The sequence below is a fragment of the Pinus tabuliformis genome, chromosome Q (genome assembly GCF_031772625.1).
Source record: "Pinus tabuliformis cultivar Carrire ecotype Pingquan chromosome Q, CPIR1, whole genome shotgun sequence".
In the NCBI taxonomy this organism is placed as follows: domain Eukaryota; kingdom Viridiplantae; phylum Streptophyta; class Pinopsida; order Pinales; family Pinaceae; genus Pinus; species Pinus tabuliformis.
In genome coordinates this window covers 1118618908-1118632026 of record NC_142296.1, presented here as the reverse complement: position 1 = coordinate 1118632026, position 13119 = coordinate 1118618908, and positions in this window count along the sequence as shown.

Sequence of the window (13119 nt, the reverse complement as noted above, 5' to 3'; positions counted from 1 at the left end):
TCTAGTGTATATTAGATTAGCTTAGGTGTTTGCATATTCTTCGCTTTTATGGTTGTGTAGTAGGTTTGCTAATGTGTGACAAGCATCCATACTTCGTTAGTTATTATCCACAAATATGTGTATGGGTGAACAATTGCATGGAATTTTTACATACACCAATGAGTTGTTGCAATCCATAAATTTTGATTGGAACAATGCAAGGCATGTAGGCTTGGTGACATCAAGCTTTGAATGTCGGTCAAGGAATACTATTATTGTTGTCATTGCTGGAAATAAGAAATTGGGCATGAAATTGTATGTCAGTGAATAAAGGAAGGTGTCATAGTGATATTGATAGTGGCATTTATGAGCACGTGGGATCCTTTTATATTAAAACTATTTTTTAGTTAATGGAATAAATAAATGATGATGAATATAGATGAAGGTCATCTTCTAAGATTGACTCTTGGGACATTAAGTATCTAGATTGCATTCCTAGATAGCTAGCAAGTACAATAGTGGGCCATGTATCTTGGTAAATTAAATTATATCAATAGAATGGCTAGTAGTTTAGTCATTATAAACATGAAATTGATCTAGTAGTTTGAAGAAATTGCATCTTTAAGGGATAAAGTGGAAATATAACTCAGTATGGATGGTTATTATTGAGCTCAAACTACTTGATTTCAAAAGTGGATAAATATGTTTGTTGGGTCCTTCATTTTTTATTGATCAATTTTGATTGGAAATTAGTGGCAGAAAGAAGAAAGTGAGAAGTGAAAAATTGATAGTTGGATCGATTCATTAGAAATGCTAAAGAGAGCATGAAAATAGGGTTGACAACATCAAGAGAGCAGGAGTTAAATTGATTTTTTTAATACGCGGAGTAAAATTTGATAATGTCATAGGAGTTAGATTGATCTCATCAAAACTTATGAGTTAAGTTTGAAATATCAAAGGATCGGAATGATTGATGATGCCAATAGACAAAATTTATAAAAGAATATGCTTGCAAAGTTGTACGAAATGCACGCAGACAGGAAAACGGAAGAGAGAAGTCAATGAAGGGAATTGACATATAGTTGGAAATCATATTCTTATTGTGATCATGATCTTTTGTTTCTATAAATGTGGCTCTAATGAGATCTTATGTAACCTTGTAGATCAGTGGAAGTGAAGTTGTAATCTATGTTTTGGCGTGATACTAATGAAATGAGACAATTTTCAAGGGTATATCTGGTCTAATGTGTGTGATCCATTCTTTATTTTTATAAATAATAATTTTCTAATTATGTTTATTGGTAATGATCATTTTCTTGTAATGTTTCATAACTTATTTAAATGGTAAATGAACTTGCTCATATTCTAAAACCCCATCAACATACTTAAAGTCCTAATAACACATCAGATGAGACATTCTTCCCTTATGAAGGAACCAAAATGCCACCGTAGGATAGATTACAATGGACCCCTTTTGTTGGCCCCTGAAGAATATCCCTGGTCTCTGCATTATTTTTCACCAACAAATGGTTCCATTGTCGTGACCCTAAAATTTAACTGGGGATTTCTGATAATGCTGACTAGGATCTTAAAGAGCAGTATTTAGACATGGTGGGAGGAAAAGTGTGAAACTTTCATTCTTCAACAAGTAGAGTTATCATAGAAGAATACTCAGTAGATTCATGAAGATATATTTTACTCTCAGACTACTAGCAACCAATATAAAATATTTTTGGATGAATTCCCTACAAAATTATATTAGTGGTTGTGGCAGTTGTGGGAGTCATTAAGAGATCGAAGTTCTAGTTGGAACTATCAGAACTAGAATCCATTAGATAGTCGCATTCCACTACCTAAATGATAAACTTACAAGGGTTGTTGATTTCTTGGTGAAAACTACATTGAAAGGGTATATTATTGAATTTGTTGCAAAAAATATTAATATTTCTCAAAAGTAGAAGCAGTGTTCAAGTTTGGGTTAAGAAGAACATTCTTGAAGGAAATCCCTGTATGGATCAATGTCCCATTGGTGGATGAAAGGTTTCTACCCTTCCCTTTGACTAACATGGTAGCTTAAAATCTTTGCAATAGGGGGGGATATTGGGGGAGAAGATGATTGATTATGGAATATAAGAAAGAATTGTAATGGAAGAGGAACAAATATCAAATGTTATAGATTTTAGGGTAACAAGAAGGGATCGTATATCTATGGAATGGAGGGAGAGAAACATGAATGAGATGAGAAGAGTTGAAGAAAATAGAGGAGGTTTTGGCTAGCCTGAAGCTGAGAAAGAAAGGATTGAGAGGAGATGAGAGATCTGGTAAAGGAAAGGAAGCTAGAGAGAGTTAGGAGAACAAGTTTGCAGTGGCGATGTCCATCAAAATTCAAGTGAAGCCCAAAAACCAGACCAAAATATCATGGTGATAGACCCTAATACCCCTATAGATGAAGACATGAATTTAGTGATGTGAAGGTTGTTCCAAGAAGACATTCCTTCACCTGAAATCAATATTCCACATGATAGAAAAATAATTGGTTCCCTTCCACCCACTCCCTTTATGCTTTATCAAAAATCTAGTAACTTTCTTTTCTAAGATTTCTAAGACTTTGAAGTTCACAACACTCACAAAGTAGATACAAGTGGTAGTACCTTTAGTTTTATTCGGCAATATCTGGTGATTTTTTTACAACCTAGTCTCGATGGGTTTGTTTTGGTTTTCCCTAGCCCTACTCCAATGGTTGGTAATGTAGCAAGATCTTTCACCATGTACCTTGAATTTTTGGGACCGGGAGATGAAGATGTTGAACAAAACTAGTACTTATGCAAGGCCATTTAGAGGTCCATAGAAGCTCTAGATTCAACTAAGTTGGTTGAGTTCCAAACTACATTAATGGGGAGAGCCCTCTGATGGTACATCAAATATGTTCAAACCCTTCAAAATTTGACTTTGGATATATTGAAAGAGGATTTCATTAAAGAATTTAAACTGCCTTAGTCTAAGTATCAAGATTTAACTGAGTTCCAGGACATCAATAAGAAGGAAGGATAATTCGCATGGGAGTGCATACAAATATTCAAAGATGATGTAGGGAAACTAACCCATCTCATCCATCTAGATCATTTGAAAGAATGATTCATTCAGGAATCATTGCCATTAATAAGAATACCCTTGACAAAATAAAAGATTACTAATTTAGTAGAAGCCCCAGAGAAAGGAATGAAAATTAAGGGTATGGCAGAATATCATGGCAATTTCAAGTCAAGCTCTACTTCCAATGATATTTCTCTAACTGATCTACAGAACAAAATTGTTGTTTTAACCAAAAAGTTGAAGGAGATGAATACTGCAAAATTTAGCCATCCTCAATTTTGGTGCACAGGTTGTTACACTGAGTGTTATGATGTTACAGAATGTCCAAGGTTGTGAGGTGTAGGATCTTCCAATGTTCTTTTAGGACCTCCTCCTCCACATACAAGGCCTTCAAGAGGAGTTTCACAAGTATCTTCAATTGTTCCTTTTCAGGGACACACTCAATATCATTCGTTCCCAAATAAAAAAGGTACATCCTCTTTTGAATATTATGAAGAAAAAAATCTCATGGTCATTCAACTCAGTTATGCTCTATATTATAGAAATATTTGAATGTTCCTATTTCCATATTTTGTGACTTTTGTGGATCTCCTACACATAGTACTAACCAGTGCAACGCTTTGGATGCTCTCACTGATTATCTAAATCACTCTACCTTCTGAGTGAATGAAACCACTCGCAGAAGGGGAGGAATAGGGTATAGGGGAGGAAGAAATGCTAGGAAATGGTGAGTTAGATGTTACAATTGTGATGAATAAGGACATGTCGCCAAATATTGTCCACTACCAAAAACACCATGGTGTTCACACTTTCATGTTAATGCCCATGCAACATAAGATTGCCCTAAGTTGATTTCTCAGTGGGAGGATCAAAATTGAGAGAGAGGGGTCAATTTGATTAAATCTGATCTGTGGAAACCTGAACAATTCCAGTAGATGATCATTTATGTTGTTACCCATTGATGCACTCAAATTGATGTTGATAAGCGAACTTTCGAACAACTCATCATTAGAAAGTTTGAACCCTCACGAGCCAAGTATGATACCATTCAACATAATAGGTACTTTAAAGATGCCACTAATATATTCAGGGAATTAGCTTCCTCTTCTCAAATTGCTAGAATTGCAAAACATTGAGAAAGGACAAACTTTATTCCTTGATAAGAGACCATTAGCTAGTCCTCATTTTTCTCACGAATCTTTGCAACCTATTAAAATGTGGTTTTAGTTATTCCTAGACATTTTTAATGATGGGCAAATCTATAATTAGCTGTGGACAAATTTAAAGGTCATAGTGAGAGATGAAGAGTTGTTTGAACAACCTAAATTTAAAGGGCATAGTGAGAGATGAAGAGTTGTTTGAACAACCTATCTCTGCAAGCCTACTAGAACACCACCGTCGAAGGGTTAGGTGTGGTAAAAGGAGAACTAGAAAAGAATTCATAATAGATGTTGAGATTGTAGGTTGTCAGATTAAGCACATTATGTTAGTCTTGGATCCAATGTCAATATTTTTACGAAGAAAAATTGGGAGGTGCTAGGACATCCCAATAAAGTATTTTCTCCAATTTAGTTGTGAATGGAAAAGCAATATTGCATTTTCCCTATTGGTCAATTAGAAAATGTAGAAGTGGGCGTAACAGGTGTCAAATCCTATGCATACTTTAATGTCGTTGACATTATTAGAGACAAGGATCCATATCCTACTTTATTAGGGGTAGATTGGGATTTTAAAAATTATGCCATTATTTATTTGAAGAGGGAGACCATGACCTTTGAAGTTAATGGGGTTAGGGTTATTCAGCCCTTGGATCATTATCAGAGTCTTAGATTCTAAAAACATATTAATGAGGCTAAAGATCCTAATATCCTTAATTAGTTGTGTCAACTGACTGCAAGAAAAGGGAAGGTTGCATCAACCCTACAACTAATGGATTTATCAACTAGTGGAGTATCGAAAACATAGAAGAAAGTTCTTATGTTGCACTAGAAGAAGGGAAGAAAGGAGAATGTGAACTATATTTCTGAAGATGTGTAACTATTTGATCTGCTAGATGGCTTGGAACATAGGTAAGAAACTATCCCATTTTTTATGATCTTGTTCCTATAGCCATTTTTATAAGAGATATTGAACTTACTATTCTTGAAGAACACATATTTCCTTTAATGGATGTTTTGTTGCAAGATACTCTTACCCAGCGGTGGGCTACCCACCACAAAAATATTTCATATTGGGAGATAACTAAGTTTTCCCTTCTATGTAGATTTGTTGAACCAAAGAAAGGAGAAAATTCTATGCTTTTATATCAAGGTCACACCAATCTTGAAAAGCATGTTTAGGCTTGTGTCATATCCTATGGAAAGAATAATTTACCTGATGAATTATTGGTGCATTAGTTTATTCATACTCCAGGAGCTATCCCCAAAGCTTGGTTCTTGAAAGAAGAAATGCAAAGAGAAACCTCTGACTAGGATGAGTTAATTACCCAATTTTGTGTTGATTTTAGCTTTTCATATGAAGATTCCTACATTGCAAAAGTCCTTAAAGTGGTTAAGTGACTTTTGTCTCCTACAAGAAAATGCCTTCCAGAATATTTTAAAGATATAAGTTGTACTCTATTTGACTCTGGTTTTCAAATGGTTGTCACTCATAGAAAGATTGATAAAGAACCAGATGATGATGATTTGGAGGAACTGAGACATTTGTCTTTTAATGTATATGAAGTATTAAAGATGATCCTCCTCAAGATGCTCCTCATTTACAACCCCTTAAGTTGTAGAAATTTAATATTAGTTCTTACGAGAAGCCTAAATTAGCATCCATAGGAGATTATTGGGATGAGGAAATAACTAAGGAGATATTTAATCTGATGCAAGGAGTATGAAGACTTATTTCTCGCATTTTTTCAGAACTAAAAGGCATCAAAGGAGATTTAGGTGAAATGTAGTTTTGAAACCAAATGCATGACTAGATAAAGATCACCCATATCAGCTGAACTCCAGAGTTCAAGAAAAGGTTAATAAGAAGATTGAAAAAAATTTTGGAAGCAAGGTTTATTTTTCCTGTAGATGAGGTTGATTGGACAAGTCCTATAGTCATCCAGGACATGAAGGATTATGTTGATATCATAGTTTGTGTAGACTATCACAATTTGAATAATTCATGTGTTCATGACCCCTTCCATATTCCCTTTAGTGATGAGGTCTTGGATAATGTTGTACGATAGGTGGCCTATTCTTTCATAGATGATTTTTTAGGTTGTCATCATGTGATTGTAGAAGAAGAAAAAAGAAGAAGAATTTTAGTGTATAATGGGGATCCTATGCTTACTAATTCCATTAAGACTCAAGAATTCTCTTGCAAGTTTCTCCAGGATGATCTTTGAAACCATGGTTAAAAAGTCCCTTCAAAATGAACCAACTTATATCTTGATAGTAAAAAATAGGGTGATGATTTCAACCTCTTTGCACTTTTATTTATAGAGAACAAATTAGGTAATGAATTAAGATGATTACTTGTACTATTATCCTATCTCCCTATATATTCAATACAAGAAATTTATAGTTTCATAGTATTATTTATATATATGATTTGAATACAAAAACCATAACAAAATTTAGGAAAAAAGTATATTTTACCATGAAATCCCTGCGATATTTATCCTAATAATTTGATTTGGTTCTATTTGGTTCTGGACTATGCCCTCAAACTATTTATTCTCTAGAGTATGCCCTAAAAGCACTTCTACTTGGCTAAGAGCTCATCTTCCTTGAACGTAAGTAAATAGGTTAAAGGCCCAAGACCCAGAGGCATCTCGTAGGAGTGAAAGTTTGTCCCTTTACACATACCACCAACAGGTCATTTCATGTGGCATGGTTTTCCTTGAATAACAATAATGGGTTAGCGTGCATTTGGGGATAGCAGCTAGAGATGCCTATCCTTACTGTTGGTTTGACAACTAAGTTATGATAGGTTTTCCCATAGTTAAAAGAAAACACTCTACTAGGAAGACATAGAGAATAAGTGATGTCATTTTCATAGTTGAGACGGATTTTACAACGTCATTTTCATGATTGAGTGTGTTTTTGTTATTCTGATGTAGATATAGCAGATCATATCTCTACTTTAGCTATTAATCATAAAAAATAATTAGAAACTATGATGGAAGAACTTTCATGCTCACAATTGTATTATTGCTCTATGTGTTCCTTTCGAGATCTAGGTAGGCATAGTCTTCATGCCTGCTATAATGAGCACGAAGTCCAAGAAAAGAGAAAATAGAAATATTGAATGAGGCTCACAGTTTGATCTTGTTTCATGGAAATGAGGAGGGTAAGGGACACATGCAACATGCATTGTGCATTCTTCTTGCTAGGGAGATCTAATTGCAAGAAATTCCAAGTTATTTGGTACCCCTTGATCCCCAATATCATTTTTACTTATCAATCCATTACAAGTAAAACTGAGAGAATCCAATAATGGAGCTGCAAGTTGATACCAAGTAGAAAATACCCATAAAAACTAAATAGATTCCTATGGCTTCCAAGAGCTTGCAATATTACAGGATGTGCTATTTTCTAATTTAGTAAAGATATTTGGTGAATCATGTCGCACGGAAACAAATTCACTTTCCATATTAATAACAATGTGTGCATTGAACTCTAACATTATTTTCACAACAACTTCTACAATTTTGTCCCCCTCAAACCAATAAAGGAATTCCCCACCAATTAGGCATGGTTTCTCTTATAAGACAAGGTATAAAATCTTGCATAGGATTTTGTATCAATTGTTTTTCCTGCTATGGTGAGATCATTAGTTCCATGCATAAATTATTTTGGCGTTATTGCTAATACAAGCATTATAGCATTGGTCACTGTGATGTTAGTTGCTCCGCATGAAAATTATCAACCTCTATAATAGAGGAGAACTTGTTGTAATTATTTGAAAGGGAGAAGGAATATAAGGATCATGAGAATGATGGGGAGGCAAAGAATATAATTTATCAGTATACTTTAAGTGATAATTTTTGGAAAATTTTCTCGTTTATTTTCTAATTTAAATTGTCTAGATTTCAGTTGGGGTTCATTAAAATCACAAGTTTGACAGGTGAACTTTGTTGGTGTACATGCGCCTAGTCAACCTTAATTAGCTTAAGTTCAATTCTAGTTTTTGCATGTGATGTGCACTTAGTTAGCATTAGTTAAATCTAGTGCGTACATGAGGTGTGCACTTGGATTTAATTAGTTAACTCGAGTTCTTACATGTGGTGTAAAATTGGCTTATGTTAGTTAACTCTAGTGATTGCATGTGGTGCATGTGCACAATAATAGAACATAAAACACACTTAGCTTTAGTTAGATTTAATTAGCCTTAGTTATTTCATGTACAACTAAACTTAACTTAGTTTCTTTATTTATTGGTTCTCAAATCAATATTGGGAAATCAAATTCATTCTCAATTTCAATTTTCTTTTTCAATTCTTGCGAGTTTGTACAATTATTCTTTAGCTAGATCTGTATCTTCACTCTAATAATTTTACTTGCTATCAGAGCTAAATGGACCTGGAAAAGATGCATGAACAATATTTTGCAGGTTTAAAGATCAAATAATTGGAAATTATTCGAAAATTTGATTTATGGATCAGAATATTAGAGAATTGTTGCAATTGCTACTGTAGTTGTAAAGTGAAAGAATGGAGTTCCCATATTTAACTATTCTCACTCTACATAACTACTTCCGATCGAAGCTAGAGATTTTGCTTCACCTTAAAGGCAAAGGATTTTATCAGATAGTTATGAATATGGAAGATGAACAAAATTCTGCCATTGAAAAATCCAGATACTTCAATAGGATGGAAGAGGCTTTTGATCTTCTATTGTTTTCCATATCTCCAACATTGTGTTTCCATGTGGACACATGCAACGCTCTGAATGAGGTATGGAAAACCTTGGAGAATTTATTTGGGAAGCAATATGAGATGCAAGCTCATATTCTCGAAAATAAGCTAAATTCCTTATATCCAAACAACTTTGAGAACATTCAGGATTTCTTTATGAAATCCAAATCATTTCTTCTACAATTAAAGGATTGCAAGGTCATAAATCCAAACAAAAAGGTCAATTGATCCTTTCCATTTTGTCTAAATTAGGTCTTGAATATTTTTTTTTTGTTTCTACATTTCATATAGTTAGACTTGCAACTGGAGATAAATCGAAAATTTCTAAACTTGATGCATTTGTTGAGTCTCTTATTCATGAGCGGGATAATCTCTTCAAGATGGGTTTATTAAATTCTTCAAGTGCACATGCACTTGTCATGCATGAAAAAGTAAATTCCAACTTAACACCAAATAAGCAATCCAAAGGCAAAGGGAATGAAAGAAATCAAAATCCAAGAAAGGGAGGAACTCCAAAACTTCCAAATGATTCTTCTAGCTCCAAGGGTAAGAAGCCAAGGAAAGGAAACTCCAAGTGTCCTTATTTTAATATAGACTATCATTTTGAATCTTCTTGCATGCAGAAGACTATTGATTTGATGGAAAAGACTCTTCAACAAAATAATATTGGTCATCACATTCCAGAAAGTGCTAAGAAGAAGGAGGAAAAACCATAAAAAACAATGTGTCATTCTTTGATTTCCCTTCATTCTACACCACACGAATGGATTATTGATTCAAGAGCTTCGCATCATATGACTTCTTCAAATAAATATTTTTCTTCTCTACATGCATACTCGGGACCTCCTATTCTCATGGAGGGACAATTCTACAGTTGAAGCAATTGGACAAGGAAGATAATAATTTGAAGATGGAATTTTTTAGAATGTCTTGCATATTCCAAGGCTTTATGTGAATCTTATTTTCGTGTATCAGTTGAAGTCCCAAATATACCTCACACCATTTGGATTAGGAGTCTTTTGACGATGATAGACCACCCCAACATGTCAGGGGATCTCCTCGGTAAGAAATCCCTACTAGACCTCAGACCATTTGGAGTAGGAGTCCCAGCAGTTGGTAGTACAATAGTGCATTGACTAGGGTAGTGCACAAAGGTAAGTATGATAAATTTGTTGGAAGAAAGTGTGTGACCTTGTAGCAAGTCAATTAAGATGCATGCGGTTTCTAACACACAGAGGGGGCAGTAAAGTGTGTCCCTTAGAAACCTGTAATAGTATGCAGCATGAAAGGAACACATGAGCTAAATGACATCACAAGATGGAAGCAAAATAGCCCACAATACAAAGTGACGGGTCAATACAAATACACATCTTCAATAAGAGTCATACAATTTCATATAAAATAGTTCATACACAAATGTATAAGTTAAATAACATACATTGCTAAAGTAACCAGAATAGTCAAACTACAATAACAACATATGCATGAAAATTTGTTGGCTTAGTTATATCATTAAGTGAAAGTTCCATCCATACATACACCATTGACAGCCACTAGCCCCAATAGTGGAACATTACAGTCAACACCACATGCTCATCCAAAGAGATGTACTCGCTCTATGCTATGGAGAAGCCAAGGCTCATCACAATACTATCCAAGCCTTCTCTAAGCAATGCCTAGCCAAAAGCTTGGCTCCCAAAAGCTTGTACTATGAGTTATGAGGTTCTATATATAGAAAAGGGTGGGGTGACCCTTGACATTCCCATTTGAATCTTGGATTACCCTCATGACTCTTCACATTACAATAGTGTTTGTTCACATTCCACTAGTGACACTTGGAATTTCAATTACAACATGTTTACAATAATATAATTTCTACATATACCCATGTGGGACAAAAAATAGGCTTGAGTCAACCTGACAAGACAAACAACACCACTTGAGGTCTTGGGGGAAGACCAACTCGGTAACCTCCTCGTGGTGATATTTGGTGACTAACTGATACCAAGCTTGGTATTGCGCCATTATGTCCTCGTACTATTTGATGACATCTTTGTCGAAGCAGACTCTTTCCTCCATGGCTTCCAAGTATATGGTTATGAAACCTTTGTCCATATCATCCTAAAGCATGCACAACATTGCCCTAAGTGTGGCTGGACCATTGATGTACCTTTGCATTTTCTCTGCACTAAGCTACAAGTCATTGGTAATGGCTACACACATCAACTGCTCTATGTACCTATCGACATCCAGCATGACTTGGTTCTTCGTCATGTCCTGGGTGATGGTTTTGATGGAAGGGATCTTGTGCATTCACACTATGACATCCAGACTCCTAAAAAACCATGCATAGGAAGCCCCAATGTTAGTGATGAGTAGAGGGAGCTACTCATAGTTATGGATCAACATCTGAATCCATGCTTTGTCTATCTCAGCCTTTGGCTTCATCCTCTTGTACAATTAAAGAAAGGCTCCCTTTTACCTCATTGTCCATTATTGCATGTGCGCAATAGTAGTGTGAATATCTTTGAGAGTTTGGGCCGTTTGCACGCACTGCTGCTGAAAACTGTATAAATGGAAAAACACTTTATGGATGGTGAAAAATATTATATGCACTATCTACTTGCTGGACTCCAAAGTTGATATCTCCACCACTATTTTTTTCTTCATCTCTGTCATGGCAGATCCTGCAGACTACTCTATTCTCTGCCTGGCTTCTTGCAAGTCCTTCGCCACTCGATCATTCTCTTCTACCAAGAACTTAACCATTGAACTCATGCCTTTTGCATAAGACTTAGAAGCCTCGTCCATGGCAACTAGATCTCTTCTAACAACTGGTATAATTACCCTTTCTTCTATGTGCACAGGTGATGTATGATCATCTGGGAGATGCTTTCTTCGTGCCTATACAATCCTCTATTGTGACTCGTCAAATTCCAGATTGTACACATTCCTCTCAATGTCATCATCAAGGAGAACAACTCCTCCTTGCTGTCTTGGGGATGGTTGTGGTTCTAGAGGTGGCAGAGACTATGGTGAGACCTCAAATGCCCTCGACGTGATATCAATGTCTTGGTCCTATAACTCCTCTTTCATCTCCATTTTTGGTGCCTCAACCAACTACTCAACCTACTGAGAAAGTTCCCGAACCTACACGTTCTGACCCTGTTCATCATCTGCTAGCTTCTCTGTTGTCTCAACCTGTATCTATGCAGTTTTCTTTGTCAGTGTTCCTTGTCCTTCTTCATGTTCCTATTTCTTCCTTTCTTCCCTTTCCCTCCTCCTAAGCCCCTGTTCTTCTTTCAGCTTCTTCTTCATCTCCTGCAACTTCCTCTTTGCTTCTCCCTCTTTCTCTGTGCTACACTTCTTTCGCACTATCAACTCTTTTCATATATCTCCAAAGCTACTCTTTCAATAAGCGGATCTTATCTGAAATGGTAGCTTTTCTCAGGCTCTATGCTCTTGAAAATATTCCTCTTGCATTCGTCTTATGCCAACTTGCTGCTCACTGTGTTTTCGGTTGTTGCTTCCTATGGTGCTATTTCTTGTAGTGCTACTTTCCATTATACAACCATGCTGACTGGTTCATTAAGCCTAGAGGTGTTATAGCAATACCTCTAAGGATCTTCCTCTGGCCAATGACACGTCCCGTGGACCCATGGGAAGTACACCTTCACATAGTGGTTCTTGCATATGCAGTGGGGATCATACGGATGGAAGCTCTTGGTGCTGTACCCAAACTTCTTCAAGTCTTTTGTCTAGACATTTGCATCTTTCAAGGTACGAAGTCGTACAACCTAATCTGCAAAGGAAGAATAGGCCATGGTGCCTTCTTCCTCCTGTGTAGTCCTACTGATAAACCTATGGAGATGAGGTATCCAACCTCTTGCATGACTAACTTGTCAGTGCAAAACCTCAATAGATCATGCGAGGGTTTCTCTGTGCCAATCATCCTGATGAAGGTGCCATCGGGTGAGGCATACCAATCTACAATGTTAAGAAATGTCTACATTTCTTCCTAGAACATGCAAGGTGGATCTTGTTCAAATATCATCTTATACATTGGGGCGATGAAGTGGTCAAACAACCTCGTCATGAATCCTCGGTAGTTGTACTTAAAGATCAACTTGCAATAAAATTTCATAGCT